Source organism: Corvus moneduloides, chromosome 8 (assembly GCF_009650955.1).
Source record: "Corvus moneduloides isolate bCorMon1 chromosome 8, bCorMon1.pri, whole genome shotgun sequence".
Taxonomy (NCBI): Eukaryota; Metazoa; Chordata; class Aves; order Passeriformes; family Corvidae; genus Corvus; species Corvus moneduloides.
In genome coordinates, this window is record NC_045483.1 from 1,095,216 (window position 1) to 1,111,119 (window position 15,904).

Sequence of the window (15,904 nt, forward strand, 5' to 3'; positions counted from 1 at the left end):
AGGAAAGCCTTATAAATATGATTGCCTGACAAAAGATTTTGGGAATATGAAAACTACAGGCAACATCGAAATGAAAGCCACTTTTGAAATACCAAGTCTTAGTTACTGAACAACTAGAAAACAATGGTATGGCCGACTGAAGGTAATCCCCTCTTGATTGAACAATACCCTCTGCTTGCAGGCAGGTCCAAGGGTCAGAGCAGACCCTACTAGCTCAGCAGAAGGGGTCCAAAGAGTAGTTTTTAGAAGTTAAGATGTAACACTCTATGGTAATATAAGAACTCTTATAGGCTGTATGTAAATGCTATAGGATTTGTATCTTGTATTAGATTGGTTAGTGACAATTAGAATATTCAGTACAGAAGATGATTTATTGTATTGTAACCAGGACTTCAGACACTTCCACTCTTGCTCTTACTCTTACTCTTACTACTTCCATTCCATTCTATTCTCTTGCTCTTACTCTTACTACTTCTTCTTCACTCTCTTTGCTCTTACACTCTCTCTCTCTCTCTCTCTTACCCGCTTACTCTCTTGCTCTCTTGGGCCTGCTCAGAGCTGAGTCTGGCAGCTCTGAGCAGTGCCCCTATACCCACGCCCTTTGCAATAAACCCCATGTGTCCCAAGATCAGCCTATAGAGATCTCTCGTCTCCGTCACCGACCGTCTCGTCCCCGACCGTCAGTAACCTACAGTACTAAAGCCATGAATCAAATCTAATCAGCTTTATTTCAAAATGAAACAGGTGCTTCCCAGTTTATCCCTTCCTGGCCTCCCACACGATGGACTCTGAGCAGGAGCAGTTGGATTTATTCCATGCTCAGGAATTATTGCCCTGCAAGAACCCCCAGTGTGGAGTGATCCTGTTGGAGCCCACATCCCCAGGCAGCCCCTCCAGCATCTGCCCGGTGCAACACAGCCAGGAGAGGTAAATAACTGGTAGAAAGAGCTCATTTGTCATCCTCACAGCTCCCTTAAATCCTTTCTAATGTGCAGCAGAGCATTCCTGGGACACCACAGTGCCAAAGGAGGGGAGTTTTGTTCAGGCAACTCAATAATCAGTGATTAAAAAGTGGATGTTTGAGGGCACTTAGCAACGTGGGCAAAGCTTTGTGTTAATACAGGATCTGGGCAAAGCTTTGTGGCATTTTCCAGAATTACCGTGGGTTTAACAAGCAGGAAGTTGGATCTTGGATCCATGTGCCAAATCAGGAAATTCCTTGCCAAGCTCTTTGTTGAGGGGAAGTTCACTCTCAGCTGGGGCACAGCACGAGGAGCAAGACACAAATACAGCAAAAGCAGTTCCTCTGCTCGGGGGCAAGATTTGGGCTCTGGGAGACACTTGAAAACTTGTGGATAGTGGGAAAAAAAATAAGAACATGGTAAAATATTCTTTTGCTGCTTTTCTATTCCCTTTCTCCTTTGCTGCTTCGATCTCTGGTTAGTGTGTAGTATTACAAAAAGCCACGAAAACCCCCCATCGACAGCAAAAACAATGAAAAATAGGTTAGAAAGGTAAAAGAGGTGAGGGAAGCGTGAAGGCCACACAGAGAGAATCAGGAAGAAGTGACTCAGCAGTGGCAGTTTCAGGAGGGAAAAGAAAAAGGATCAGCCAGATTCTCTGCACCTCTGATCAGCCTCCCCTTCAGAGAGACTCTGGAACAGCTCCTGCATCAGGAATTCCCTCTGCTCTGGAAGGGAGAGGGCTTCGTCCTTCTGAGCAGGAATGAAAACTAAGTACAGCTGAAATGAAATCTCTGAGACTTTTAGACAAGTGAGCTTTCTCTCCCTGCTCCAGCTTTCCTGGCCTGGCAATGCCAGCAGCATTCCCTGCATGCCTGAGGCAAATGCCTCCTGCTCCAAGCAAACCATGGAGAGGTCTAGTGTGCAGTATTCCCGGGATTTCTACACTCCTCCATGAGGTCACATGTTTGCCCCCAAACTGAGAAATTCCACCTTTATCAGCTCTGTGGATCAGAGCTCCCATGGATAATCTATTTTGTGCCCACCACACATCTTCCTTCTAAATGAGAAACTGCTCATCAGCCGAGCTCCAAAATCAGATCTGCTGCTCCCAGGGCTGAGGGAAGGAGACAGATCACTCCTAATGGTGCCTTGGATCCTGTTACAAGAGCCCTGGAGATGGGAAATGGATGGAGAGATGTGTAACCAAAGAACACATGGAGGAGTTCACGGAGTTGGAAAGAATTACAGAGAGACTTCAGGATTTATGAGTGTGGGGAGGAGGAGGAAGTCTAAGCCATGAAGCAAAGACACATCAAGTTCAGAGAAATTTAATTTCATTTTCCTGTCTTTGAATGACTGGGAATACCCAAAGAGCCTTTATATGGGTCCCTCCAGCTAAAAACAAAGGATGGGAAGGAAATAGAAAAGAGAAAGAGCTGAAATCTAAACACGGGGGGGTCAAGCACTGGGGGACAAGAGATCACCTGCCCCACAGGGAACACCAGTTAAACCAGTGGTACCAGTTACAGGCACAGAGCAAGGCTGGCGCTGACATTTCCAGATTTACTCACCTGCTTATATAAGTGTGAATCCAAGCAAAGAAGATGAACTCAGGCCTCCAAAAGCCAGAAGTAAAACTACTCAGTTTAGTGACAATTCCAACATTCCTGTTGGGTTCAGAACTGACGAGATTGGGATTATTTACCGATATTTTCCTTTTCAGATACAGCTTGTCCTTTGTTCCAGCGTTTTGCCTGCAGTTGAAACCATCCTCTTGCCTTTGGCTGCTCCTGCAAGGTGAAAAACAAAGGTGAAAAATCCTTTGGATCTCACCTTTGGATCCCAGCTGAGCCTGGAACTGGGAACAGCAGCAGGGGCAGTGCTCAGGGAAGGGTCCCTGCCCAGGGGGGGCCCGGTGGGACCTCGTGGCCAAGGGAGAGCTGCACTTCAAGGCAGCCAGAACTGAGAGCAGAAACAAAGGGAAACACAAAGCTGCCCCTCAAGAATCAGGCCTGGAAAAAAATAGGTGCTTTCAAGCCTGACTAAAAATAGCTTGCTCAAATTTCTTTGTAATGCCTTCAAAGATAGGAAATGACAGGAGAAATGAGATATCAGCCTGGCTGTGCTCAAACCACAGCCTGGGAGGTCGAGGGGACCGTGGAGATCACCCCAAACAAATCACCAGCACAGCAATATTTCCTGCCACACCTCGGGTGCACAGGTAGTTACTCTTTCCCTTACAATAACACCTCCAGATCTGGACTATAACCACAAACTGATTATTCCCCTCCTCAATCCCCAATCCAGGCACAAGCTGACTCTTTTTTCATGTTCCCCATGGATGATGGGAGCTCTGTTTGCTGTGGCAATTTAACTTCTGCAGTTCTATTTAGAGTTTTAAAACCTGTGCACTTCTTTGAAGCCTCTCCTTTCTTTTATTCACTGTGCTTTGTTGTCCGTTTATTATTGCAGGTTCAGCCTTGGCATATACACCTCTTATTCCTCTATTTCATAAAGTTTGCATTGTGTCACTGTATCTAAGAACTTTTCTTCCCTCATGCTTTAGAAAACTGCATTTCAGAGAGCTTACTCAATATAGGATGTGATACAATCACTCCTGCCAAGGCCCCCACTAACCCATGTCCCCAGGGCCACACCTACATGGCTTTTAAATCCCTCCAGGGATGGGGACATCCAACCCTTCCCATGAAGGAATTTGCCCTAATGTCCAACCTAAACCTGCTGTGATAGAAGAATTTCTCTGCGGAAAGGGTGGTGAGGTATTGGAAGGGGATGTTTGGAGTGCCCACCCCTGGAGGTGTCCACGAAATTCCTGGAGGTGGCACTCAGGGCTCTGGGCTGGGGACAAGGTGGGGATGGGGCACAGCTCGGACCTGGTGATCCTGGAATTGTTTTCCAACCTCAATAATTCCATGATTCTGTGATTCTGACACCTCCTGTGTCCTTCCCAGTGAATATTCCCTCACAGCAGCTGTGAATGCTCAGTGACACAAACCCCCTGAGGTCACTGCATCTCCCAGGGCACTCTCACTGAGTCACTGCCCATCCTCCCTCCTCCAAACATCTCTCCATTGTCACTCTGGCACCCCCTCATCCCTGCAGCCCTGTCTCACCCTCCTGCCTTGTGCTCCTCTGCACATTTGCATCCCTGCTAATCAGCCCAGCCTGTTCTCCTCGAGGCTGGCGGGAGATGTACGACATTAATCAGTTGATTGTTATTAACCCAGTTGCATTGTAGCTGTGCATTAATGCTGCTCCAGCCTTAAATTCATGCTCTAATCAGGCATTACAACACACAGCTCATTATGCTGCTTGTGTACTTGGCAATAATCCTGTTATTAAGGGATCGGGGCCTCGGCGTCGGAGCTTTGTGGGATTTCAGCAAACCAGGGGTGGGGAGAGGGGCCTGGGTCAGGATTGGGTATCTAATGAGAAAGGCTGCTCAGGATTTAACACCTCCCCAAAAAATCCCCCCAAACCCCCAACAAACCTCATACAGCACATTCCCAGAGGACAGAAAATCACCGTTCCCTGAGCACTTCCATATCCAGGCCACAGCCAGCACATCCCAGACTGGGTCAGGTTGGAAGGGACCCCAGTGGGTCCAGCCTCCCTCAGAGCACTGGCACAGCATTGTGTCCAGATCCTCTGGAATATTCCCACTGAGGGAGGCTCCACAGCCTCTCATGGAAGGTGTCCCAGGGCTGTCCCAGGGCTGCAGGATGAGGTGGTCTTGGAGGTTCCTTCCAACCCAAACCCTTCTGGGGTTCTGTGCTGACTGTGGCCTGCAGGACAAAAAAAAAGGAGTTTAAAGGGTGGGGAAACCCACCTCTCCCTGTGCTCTTTCCTTATTCGCAGCAGGATTTACGTCTCTATTTATCCATCATTTTAGTGACTTCCCTGGGTTCCTTCACCCTGCAGCAGTCCAGGTCTAGCAGGAATCCCACAGGGAAATATTTCACTTTCCATGCTCACCTGCCCAGGTATTTGTGTGGAATCCCCTCACTTTCCAGGCACTGGAATGCTGCAAACGTGGGACATGAAGCTCACCAATAATTTAAAGCTGGGATGAACCACTGGACCATCAGTTAAAATTAAATCCACTCAATCCTGGCAGAAAATCAATAGTCCACAAAAATAAACAGCACCGTGGGAAGCAGAGCCTTGGACACGGCATTTTCCAGGATTGCCTGGGAGCACAGCCCTGCTCCGAGCATGCCCAGCTGGAAAATACATAATTGTGGTGATTAGCCCATTATTTGCAAAATTGTCGTAAACATGTAAATAATTAATCAGTATCTACAGCATGCCCACATCAGTGTGGTGGTTATTAACATCCATTAATGATTCCAAGACATTCATGGGGATATTTTGCAAATCCTTGTTCCAAGTGCACCAGTTGTTTTTTGTATTTTCGTGGCTTCACAGCAACTGTATTTTTTACCAAAAAAAAAAAAAAAAAGAAGAAGACAAAGCATATAAAGATAATTTCTCTGTAAAATGCATTTTAATGCATCACTGCACATTTTCTTAAAGTCGTTTTTTTGGGACTAAAGATGTGTGGTAGCAAAGTTATTTGTGATCAGACTCGGCACGGTGCAAAGCCTGATTAGACCTGCAGGTAATAAAACAGAAACAAAAATATTTAAAGCAGACGCTCCCAAACCAGGCTGCTCCCAGAAATGAGCTTTGTGGGATGTCTACAGGAAAGAAAAAAAAATAAAAAACAAATTAAAACTTGGGATGACAGTTTAAATGTATTCTCCCTTCACCCTGTGGTACGAGGGATGAAATCCAACAATACATCCCTGTGCTACAGCTGGAGGTGCCCAAATCTGCCCCCAGCTGTGCAGGCTTGGACCAGGCCCTGCTGAACCACTGAACACGCTCAAATTTCATTTGGGCTGGGCACGAGGATGAACGCAAAGTTAATTTGGGCTGAACACCCTGGAAAGGGGCAGGGAATCGCCAGGAGGCCAAACCGGGCAGCGGGAAGAGAGGGATGCCCAGGAAAACCCACCTGAGCATGAGGAAAAACTTCTTTATTTGTGGGCAGCCTGTGCCAGGGCCTGCCCACCCTCCCAGGGAACAATTCCTTCCCAAAATCCCATCCAGCCCTGCCCTCTGACCTGGCAGCCCTGCACCAATTCATTCCCAAGGCCCTGGGAAAGACAAGTGTCCTGACCTGGGAGAACACAAAGAAAGCCTCCCATGGAAAACTGAGATTTTCCTCTCAGCACTGAGCCCAGCCCAGCCTGACAACTCTATCAGATCCCATTCCTGCTGGAAATCTTATTCCAGAGATAGAAATCGGGATTTTGCAAAGCTCTTGGGAAGGAAGAAGTTGGGAGATGCTGGAACTTAAAATGCTGCCCATAAAAGGGGGAAAAATAAGTTTGGAGCTGGGAGATGCTCTAAGCCCAGCCTGGCTTTCTGAGGGAAGCAAGGAAATAAAAAGCTGGATGGAATAAACAGCTTCTGGGCTTGGAACAGGGAATTATTTTGAGGAAAAGCATGGGTAAGGCTGGAAGTTATGTTTTCCTCTGGAAACATCAGGCAGCAGCTGCTGCTGTGGAAGGATGAAGGGTCCAGGAGTGGAGCAGCCTCAGCTTCCCATGGTGGGACTTGTGTGTCACTGCTGTGGAACAGGAGTCTGGGAAAATGGGAAAAGGGAAAATGTGGGGAACTGGGAGAAAGTGGGGGAAAAGGGGATGGAAATAGGGAAATAAAGGTGGGGGAATAAAGGAAGTAAATAATGAGAGAGAAAAGGGGAAAAGGGGGAGGAATGGGGAAATAAAGGAGGGGGAAGGGAGATAAAGGGAGGAAGGGAAAAAGGGGGGGAAGGGGGAAAAAGAAAGGAAAAGAGGAGGGAAAGAGGAAGGAAAGAGGAGGGAAATAATTTCATATTGATCCAAGGAATTAATAGAAAAGTAGATCTTAAAAATTTGGGAGGGAAAAAATACATCAGTGGTAACTCATCAAATTCAGGGATTAAATTAAAAGGGGACAGGGGCTCTGGTCTGTGTCACTCAGCTCCTGTCCCCAGGGCTGGGTGCCAGAGGTATGGAATTTTTGGTGAAACAGGACTTCAGCCTCCCTGGGGAAATCCAGGCTCCACAGGAACATTTTGTGAAGGGGCTGCAGCCGAGGGGGAGTTGTCAGCACCATGAGGTGAGGTAGGAAAAGGTTGGGATCTGAGCATGAGCAATATCCCTACACACAACTGAGGGTAATGACCCCAAACTCCAGCCCCAGGAAGCGCCTTTATTTCCCAAGGAATTTTTGTATTGTTTTTGTTGTTATTATGAAGCTGCAGCAGGGAAAATAGAGTTCCATCCAAAGCAGGATTTTCATTAAATTCACTGGTGCAATTCCTTTGTAGTGCTTGGAGCTAAACCCAGCAAATAGCCAGGGAGGGAAGGACTTTAAAGACATTAAAGGCATTTCCATGAATTCCAGAATCCTACAATTGCTGGGGTTGGAAAACCCCTCCAAAATCATCGAGCCCAACCCTTCCAGAGCACTGCCAAGGCCACATCCAAAGGCTTTTGAATCCCCCAGGGATGGGGATCCCAGCACTGCCCTGGGCAGCTGTGCCAGGGCTGGAAGACCCTTTCCAGGAGGAAGTTTTCCAGGCTGATCCATGGGCAGGAGGTGGAAGGTCTGCACCCGGATTCTGACAGAATCCCTGGGAATACTGAGGCCTGTGCTGGGTGTCACCGAGCACTCCGCAAGCCCCACGTTTATTACAAGCCCTGTAATTTCCCGGGATATTGTGTTTTCTTCTGGCTACATCCAGGCCTGCTACAGGAACCAATTTGTCCCTCGGAGCATTAATTGTTTAACATCAGATCTTAACGAGCTTTCAGCATCAAACCCAGCAGAGTTCTGCCCCCAGCAGAAATATCCTATTTACAGGAAATGCTCAGTGCCAGGAGCCAACTCCGAGGACTGAAATTGTGTTTCCTTCAGCCAGTAATTTCCTGAGCTCTCTGAACACGGGGCACGAGGGGATTTTTGTCATTTTCTGCTGCTTTTTGCTGTGCTTGGCCAAAGCCCTGACATCTCCCACCTGGGCAGAGACGTGGCCCTGCTCCCTGCACCAACAGCACCTCCAAGCTGGAATTACATCCCAACTGCTCCTCTGCACGTCCACCAAAACTCTTTCAGGCATTTCAAGTCATCTAAAATCTGAATTAAACCCTCTGCTTCACCTGGAAGTTCTCCTGGCTGGGCAAGGGCAGGTCACCGCACAGGATTGCAGCCAAGTGTTGGATTGGTGAAACACAGCTCCACATTCCTTAGAGGGGAAAACCAAACAATGCACAGCAACATTTTAAAGGTCTTTTCCAACCCTAAAGACTCCGTGATTCTAACACCTTTTGAGGTGTCAAGCTACTGAAACAGCAGCTTTCATAGAATTCCAAATGGTTTGGGTTGGAGGGACCCCAAAGCCCACCCAGTGCCACCCCTGCCATGGCAGGGACACCTCCCACTGTGCCAGGCTGCTCCCAGCCCCAATGTCCAGCCTGGCCCTGGACACTGCCAGGGATCCAGGGGCAGCCCCAGCTGCTCTGGGCACCCTGTGCCAGGGCCTGCCCACCCTCCCAGGGTGGAATTTCTTCCCAATATCCCATCTAAACTTACTCAGTTTGAAGCTCTCCCCCTTTCCATCCAAAAGCCCTGGAAAGCCCAAGGTGACCCAGGAATGGCCACGGCATTGGAGGTCTGGCATAAACCCTGATTTAATCCCAGAGGGAATCAGGATCCTGGTGTCACACGACAGGATGTCCCTGTGTTCCAGCCTCATGCTCCTATTCCACATTTTGCTGCCCCCAAAGGCCTGTTGTGGCTTATTTACACTTTCAAAATGAAGGTGGAGGTTTCACTAATAGAAACCACATCCTTCCCTCCCATCTTGATGTTTCTCTTTCCCTGTTCTCCCTCAGCATTCCAGCTGCTTCCACATGCAGACCCAGATCTTCCCTGGAGCTGGGAAAAACTTTTCAGGTGCAGCTCTTTCATTTGGCAAAAACCATTTGGGGCAGGCAAAGCTGTTTAAAAATTCAAATGAGGTTTTCAAATGGTTTTTAGCTCAGGAATTCAGAAACATTTCCTGAAACACAGAAGTTGGTTCTCAGAGAGACTGGAAATGAATTCCAGATGAAAGTAAAACGAGGAGAAAAAAGACCCCTTTTAACACAAAACATGTTTTGAAAATTACCATTTCAGGGCATGAATTTATGTTGTATTTGATCTGAAGTTAATGAGGTCGGCTCAGGTATCCAGCTGTCACAGAGTCATGGAATCCCAGGATCATTCAGGCTGGAAAACAATTCCAGGGTCACCGAGTCCGAGCTGTGCCCCATCCCCACCCTGTCCCCAGCCCAGAGCCCTGAGTGCCACCTCCAGGAATTCCCTGGACACCTCCAGGGATGGGCACTCCAAACCTCCCTGGGCAGTTCCAAGGCCTGAGCTCCCTTTCCATGGGGAAATTCCTGCTGCTGTCCACCCTGAGCCTCCCCTGGCCCAGCCTGAGGCCGTTCCCTCTCCTCCTGTCCCTGTTCCCTGCGAGCAGAGCCCGACCCCCCCGGCTGCCCCCTCCTGTCAGGGACTTGTGCAGAGCCACAAGGTCCCCCCTGAGCCTCCTTTGCTCCAGCCTGAGCCCCTTTCCAGCTCCCTCAGCCGCTCCTGGGGCTCCAGCCCCTTCCCAGCTCCCTTCCCTTCCCTGGACACGCTCCAGCCCCTCCAGGGCTCTCTGGCCATGAGGGGCCAGAGCTGGACACAGCCCTGGGGGGCCTCAGCACAGGGGACGGGCCGTGCCCTGCTCCTGGCACCAGGGTATTTTTGATACAAACCAAAACACTCCTGAACAAAGCCCCCAGTTCTGTCTCTGCACCATCCCCACTGAGCAGCTGCTTTATCACGGCAAGGTGGGGACAGAAGAGATGTCAAGGAGCTGGTGGAGGTTTCTCACCCAGATTTTCACCCTGTCAGCACATCAGCCACAGGGAGCCCAGAATAGCTCAGGGAGCTGCTCTCCCTCAGGAACAGCCACCCCTGCACATGGGCTCCTGCTGTGTTTTCCAGCAGCACCTTTGAAAGATTCCAAAGACCCCAAAAATGCATTCCATGCTCATGCTGCCAGCCTCTGCAGTGCCCATACACCAGCTAAAGACACGGATCTGTTTTAGACAATTCCTGCACTGTTCAGCATCAGGAATATTGCCCAAATCTCTGTTCAATTCTTTCAGGCATCATCCACGTTTCACAGAATCCCAGAATGGTTTGGGGTGGAAGGGACCTTAGAGATCATCCCACTCCAGCCCTTGCCATGGCAGGGACACCTTCCACTGCCCCAGGGTTCCAGCATTTGGAGCTCCTGGCACCATCCCCTGGATCTGCATTGGTGGTGTCACTGTAAATAAAGGCAGAATGTTCTTCATGGGCAGAGAAAGCGCAAAGAATATTCCATGACAGAGCATTCCCTGCTGCTCCCCGAGCCTTGGATCCAGGGAAGGAGCCTCTCCCAGGAACAAACAGTGGGAACAAAGCCATCCCACGGAGCCGAGAATGGGCATTCGCTGCTGGGATCACCCCATGCCATACACGTCCCTGTGCCTAAATCACAGAATCCCAGGATCACTGGGGTTGGAAAAGCCCTCCCAGCCCATGGAGTCCAGGCTGTGCCCCATCCCCACCTTGTCCCCAGCCCAGAGCCCTGAGTGCCACCTCCAGGAATTCCTTGGACCCCTCCAGGGATGGGCACTCCACCAGCTGGACAGCAGGGACAGCAAACACGGCTGCAAACACAGCCCAGCCCCGGCAGCGGGAAAAGATCCCGAAAAAGATGCCGAAGGGAGATGGCTCAAGGAGCTCCCTCCCTGCTGGAGGCTGGGGCTGGTTCAGCGCTGCTCCAGCTCCAGCCCATTCCCTGCTCTCCCTGTGCATGGACAGCATTCCCAGCGTCGGGAACACGCCCCGTGTCCCGGCAGAACCGCGGCTGACGCGGCTTTTGGAACAAGGACAATGCCAATTCCCGGAGCTGCCTGTGCCACCCCTGTGCCGGCACCGGGAGCGGTTTAGGGCACAGGGGATCAGTGCCAGCCCTGAGGGACCGCTCTGCCAGCCTGGACATCCTTTACGAGGCCCCTGACAAGCCCTGAGCAGCCCGGGCACGCAGGCAGAGCCACTCGAGGCAAGGAGCGGCAGAGCTCAGGGCCGATCCCATCCCAAACACCCAATCCCAAGGAAAGGCGGAGGTGAGCTCCGGTGCTTTGGGAGAAGCGTCACTGGTCTAAAGTGCCGGAATTCTCCGGGAGTTCAACACCCTCTGGGCAGCCGGAGGGATTTAGAAGACAAAGCGTTTCAGCGTGGCCGATCCTGTCGTTTTCAGCTCGTTTCGATGGAATCCATCAAGCCAAAGCTTCTGAAGCGGTCGGGGCTGCCTGGTGAGCAGGGGCTGCGGGCTGGGGTTGTTCCTCCCTGCAGAGACCATCGGCCCATTCCAGGGACAGATCGGCGGCTTCTCCTGCTCCATCCCTTGCCACAATAACGCGTTTGAACCGCACACAAGCAAAGCACTGAAGGTAGAAAAAAAACTTTTAAGACGAAAATGTCAATTTTTTTTTCTTCTTCTTAACAGTGAATCTTAAATCTCATCATTTTACAGTCCGTCCTGACACGCTGGAGGGTGAAGGATTGAATTCACTTTCAGTTCTCCCACTGAAGAGACCAGAATAAAGGGATTCTATCAAACCCACCCCTCTCCCACCTTCCACTGCCCCAGGCTGCCACAAGCCCCTCCAGCCTGGCCTTGGACACTGCCAGGGATGGGGCAGATCCCTTTCTGCACAGTTTGAAAACCCTGGCAGCCCCTTGGGGCAGAGGATCTCCCTTCCATGGGCCCCCTGCATCCCTCTCTTGGAGTTTCCTACAAGAACTCCCCTCTCAGTTCTCATCCTCAGTAAAAACAGAGATATTATTCCCCAAAGTTGTTTGATAATTGCATTTTCTCATTATCCTCCCATCATCCTGGATGCCAGCACAGTGTCCAAGTTGTTTACACTCGGTGTAAAATTGGCAGAGAATAATCGAGATGCCGTGGCTCATCCCAGAACGAAGCTGCAATTCCATCTCCTGTGACACCGGTATTCCATAATCTGCTTTTTTGGGTGCTCTCAGAGGCTGAGGATGTGCTCAGAATGGTGACACCACTCTGCTGCTGCAAGGATAACACTGGCAAGGGCTTCCCACCACAGCAGCACCACCACAGCACTGCCAGCACAGCCACAGTATCGCATAATTATCGTATTTTGAACAGTCTTCCCAAGAAAGACGGCTACAAACAGCCAGACATTTGACGGACAGGAAATCCTGTGCATCCCTGCATGTTCCCAAAGCCACGAGCACAACTCTTCCTCTACACATCCTTCAAAATCATGGAATGCCAGACTGGCTTGGGTTGGAAGGAACCTTCCAGCTCATCACATTCCACCCCCTGCCACAGGCAGGGAGTCTTAAAAAACCACTTTAAAAATGATGTGTACAATCGAATCTCTCCGTTCAGATGTGGAAGGGAAACCCCAGGTGACTTTTGCCCTCTGCAGGTGTAAGAAATCCTTCCCCACCGTGTTCTCCCACACTGTCTCCGGTGGTGATGGCATTAACACGATTTACACGGCGCTGCTGGAAGCTCCCGGACTCCTCTGCTCCTGCCGTGCACAGAAGGCTCCATCTAGCGTCACGCAGGCACATTCCCGGGAAAAGGGAGGAAAGGGGAGGAAAAGGCAGTTGCTAATAATTGCTATGGGTTTTTAAGCTGCCCTGGAAAAACACCTGGATTTTCCTGCCGTGCTTTGCTGTCGACAGCAAGTCCAAAGCTGGTGAAGACCAGATCTTCTATCCTGGCTTGGGACAAGGGCTGGAGGGCCAGGACACAGGGAATGGCTTCCCAGTGCCAGAGGGCAGGGCTGGATGGGAGATTGGGCAGGAATTGTTCCCTGGGAGGGTGGGCAGGCCCTGGCACAGGGTGCCCAGAGCAGCTGGGGCTGCCCCTGGATCCCTGGCAGTGCCCAAGGCCAGGCTGGACACTGGGGCTGGGAGCAGCCTGGGACAGTGGGAGGTGTCCCTGCCCATGGCAGGGGTGGCACTGGATGGGCTTTGAGGTCCCTCCCACCCAAACCAGTCTGGGATCTTGGGATGGCTCACACATGATCCGTGAATTCTGCTGCCATCACTTAATTACCCCAAGATCTGTCACCAACAGTGAACCCAAATGGGAGAGGATTCTGTGCCAGCCTCGGGGTGCAGAGCTGGGCAGCCAGACTGGCACCCCGGCAGTGCCGGGCTCAGCACCCAGCGGAGGGATCGGCCCAGACGCTGAGCAGGCAGAAGCGCCAGGCTGCTTCTGCCAGGGCCCCGAACATCCCCGAGAGCTTGAGTCTTCCTGACAGCTCCAGTCTGCCCAGCAGGAGGATTCCCAGTTTAACCCAAGCCTTTCCAGTGCCAGGAAAGCCTCGGCTCCTGCCCTTCCGTCAGAGGCACCCGGGGCACCCCCGGGGCTTTGGAGCCGCTCCCGGGGAACACTCAGACCAAACAGGAATCAGAGCTGCGATTTGCATTATTATTATTATTATTATTATTATTATTATTATTATTCCCAAACATTTGATCTGAGAAACAGCTGAAAAGTCCGGGTTTGCCTTGTCAACAGCAACCAATGAATTTAAGCTGAAAGTTGAAAAGAATCCCCAACAAAGCCACGTGGGCCAGCTCGCAGTGAGAGCAGGGGGTGCTGAGCCCAGGAGCCCCCTGCCCTGAGACCCCACTCTTGTCCCCCTGTTTTCCACCCATCCCACAGCATTTCCTGCCCCGTGCCCCCCGTTATCCTCCTGTTATCCCACTCTGCAGCATTCCCAGCCTGCATATCCCTCATTATCCCACCCCTCAGCCCCCGTTATCCCCCCATCATCCTGTCCTGCAGCATTCCCAGCTCTCCCCCTGTGCCTCGACGCTATCCCATTATCCCACTATCCCTGAGCAGCATCCCCAGCCTCGCTATCCCATTATCCCGGAGCAGGATTCCCAGCCCCGTTATCCCGGAGCAGCATTCCCAGCCCCGTTATCCCGTTATCCCGGAGCAGCATTCCCAGCCCCGTTATCCCGTTATCCCAGAGCAGCATTCCCAGCCCCGTTATCCCGGAGCAGCATTCCCAGCCCCGCTATCCCGTTATCCCAGAGCAGCATTCCCAGCCCCGTTATCCCGGAGCAGCATCCCAGCCCCGCTATCCCGTTATCCCAGAGCAGCATTCCCAGCCCCGCTATCCCATTATCCCGTTATCCCGGAGCAGCATTCCCAGCCCCGCTATCCCGTTATCCCGTTATCCCAGAGCAGCATTCCCAGCCCCGCTATCTCGGAGCAGCATCCCAGCCCCGTTATCCCGTTATCCCAGAGCAGCATTCCCAGCCCCGCTATCCCATTATCCCGTTATCCCAGAGCAGCATTCCCAGCCCCGCTATCCCGTTATCCCGTTATCCCGGAGCAGCATCCCAGCCCCGCTATCCCGTTATCCCGTTATCCCGGAGCAGCATTCCCAGCCCCGCTATCCCGCTCCGCGGTGCGCAGCGCCGCCCCGTGGCCATCCCGGTACTGCGGCCGGCAGGAAAAACCCCAGGACTGAGGTTTTTCCCCCAATCCCGGACTCTGCACCCAAACCCTGATGTCCAGCACACTCCAGCAAAAAAAGGAGCATCTCCAGCACCGTGAAAGCTCAGGATCTCACTCACACCTCCTGCAGAACTCCAGCTCCAGTGCCTTTTTTCCCTTTGGAGCAAAACACTTTCCCTGGGATGTGCCCCAGCGCAGCCCCTGCCCGCGGTGCCCAAACTGTTCCATTTGCCAGAGCAGCCCAGAGCTCAGCCTGCAGGGCTGGGCCACGGGCAGGGACTGGGAGAGCTCCAAGGATTGGCAGGAGCCAAGGACACCTGGAAAGGCGAGAGGAGAAGCAGCTCCTGCCCTGGAACAGGGACCAAGCACGGAATTCCCACCTCAGCATCCCTCAGCCCACGAATCTCCTCATCACCCCACCAGAGGTGCCAGCAAACCACACCCCACTGCCTCTTCCAGCCAAACTGATCTTCCTGCTGCTCCAATCCCTGCCAGAGGCAGTGGGAAAACCTCTTCCTGTAGAAATTTATCCCAGGCTGCTCCAAGCCTCATCCAGCCTGGCCTTGGGCACTGCCAGGGATCCAGGGGCAGCCCCAGCTGCTCTGGGCACCCTGTGCCAGGGCCTGCCCACCCTCCCAGCCAGGAATTTCCTCCCAGTATCCAATATTGGAGTAAATAAAAACATAAATTATCAGGAATCAACTGTTATTCCCTGCTGCTCTGCTGCACGTCTGTAAATCCATTAACAGGACTCCATAAACCCCAACCAAATTCCACTACACTGAATTCTGAAGGAAAACTAAATAGCATTTGGTATTTAGGATTTAATTAAAGCTTCTAACTCCTAATTTCACCACAGGGATGCTACGCTTTGCTATAATAAATTATTTTTTTCCTACTGACAACTACCTGAATGCATTTGCAATTCACTTAAGAGGATTAATTAAGGCTTGTTTTCATGACAAGGATATTTTTTTTTTAGAGCAATTAAAATTGGGTTTAAAGTTATAATATGTATTTGATAGCAATTACTAAAACTAATCCTAGAAAATTAAATATCCATCACCAGGAATCCTCTGACACATGTAGAACCTGCTTCCCTGCAACCAACCTTTCCCAGGCTGGGATAAGCCTCAGCACCAGTTTTGGTTCAGGCTTTAAGACTTGGATCATATTTAGAATTTAAAGAACAAAGCCCCCGATTTGCTCCCCAAACCTCCTAAAGCTGCTGCCTAAAGGTCTGCACCTC